Source organism: Populus euphratica, unplaced genomic scaffold (genome assembly GCF_000495115.2).
Source record: "Populus euphratica unplaced genomic scaffold, PopEup_1.0 scaffold210.1, whole genome shotgun sequence".
NCBI lineage: Eukaryota > Viridiplantae > Streptophyta > Magnoliopsida > Malpighiales > Salicaceae > Populus > Populus euphratica.
In genome coordinates, this window is record NW_011500094.1 from 293,580 (window position 1) to 295,573 (window position 1,994).

The window sequence follows — 1,994 nt, forward strand, 5'->3', positions numbered from 1 at the left end:
GGGGTAACAGATACATAGCTAATATCATGGCTGTCTATTGTGCTATATATGGAATATTATGGTTGTCTATGGTGCTATACATGGAAGCATAATTAGTGCTTATTATGCTGTGCATAAAAGGAAATCACATATACTAAACAGAGTGATAAAATCATGGGGATAGAATCATGGTTGATAAACTATATCTCTTCAGTTTGAACACCTAACAAAACTAAACTCGAGGAAATGAATAATTATTATGCGAGAATTTATAAGTTTGTTTTATATATATATATAATCAATCCTGGTGGCCTCCCTCCCTCCCTCCCTCTCTCTCTCTCTCTCTCTCTCTATATATATATATATATGTATAATCCTGGTGGCCTGCCTCCCTACAATTCGAATGAACAAGCTAAATTCCCTACTAGTTAGGGATTTTTCATCTCGCACAGTTGAAATAAATTGATAAAAAAAATAAATTCTATATTTTACAACGCAAAAGAAAAGAAACGAAAAGAAAACATGCATTATGAGAAAAGGGGAAGAGATCGAGCTAGAAAGAGAGAAATGCGACCATTGCTGCTTTCTGAATTTTTTAGCTAACAATTTTTTTATATTGTTTTCAAATTTATTTTATTTATTATGAAAATATATTTTATGCACCAAAGCTCCGGACCTAGTATAAAGTAAACTAGACAATTATCTCATGTGAGGATGCGGTTTTGATTAATTTTTTTAATATAAAAAATTATATTGACATTATTAATGTTTTTTTCTAGTAAAATAAATAAATTATATGGGAATTAATTTAATATGATTTGGTTGCCTTGGTGAGTTTAAATAATAATCAAATAACTAGTAAAAATATAGTTTGATTCAAAATAAATATTTAAGATGATATTTTTCTTAATAAACATTGAAATGATAATATATTGAATCGATTCGAGTCAACTCGAATTAACTTGTCAATCTGCATACCAAGTTATAATATCATAATAATGTCATAGAATATAAAATAAAACAAATTACAAAATTTAATTTTTAATAAATTCGTATTAAAAGATTAAATTAAAAAATAATTAAAGAAATGACCCTAATAAACCAGGGTTAACTTGATTCGTATCATAGGATCATAATAACCTAATAAAAATCAAACTGAAATAAATTATGAAATTCAATTATCAATGAATCTAGTGTTAAAAGTTAAAATTAAAAATAAATTATTAAAAAACAGCATAAAAAATAGCTTTGGTCAACTAGAATTAGCACGCCAAATATATAATCTTAGTGATAACCTCATTGAGCACGCCAAATATATAATCTTAGTGATAAACTCATTGAAAATAAACTAAAATAAATTATGAAGTTTAATTTCCTAAACTAAAATAAATTATAAATTTTAATTTCATATTAATCCAATATTAAATAATAAAATTAAAAAATAATAATAAAAAATTCAAGTTAATAAAGTTAATCCATTAAATCTATAATACACATCACAAATTTATAATAACCTCACAAAAATAAATAAATAAAATCATTTACCTCAACCCCAAAAAAGCCCTATGTACAGGAAAAAGAAAGTGTTTAAAAAAACACTGATGGATGCATTTCACATGATTTTGTAGAATAGAGACAATGACAAATTCTAACTTTGTTTCTATTTTTGAGACAAGGATCGATGAAATTTGTACCTTCTATGTACAGGGACAAAAATTATTATGCGATTTTATTTTAAGCAAAACAAAATAAATACTAAATTTGTACTATTTCATTGTCAGAATTGGAAAATGTGTAGATTTAAAAAAAATTAAATTAGATTTATTTTAATTATTAAATTATTTAAAATTAAGATAATCAAATGTGAAAGAAAATAAGGCTTAAATTGCATCCAAAAACACAGCATTCACAACAAGAAGATTTATTATAAGGATAAAACGTACATTTTTACATTTTGTTTTATCTTTTCTACCACCATCTTCATCAAATAAAGATATGAATATAAATTTATATCT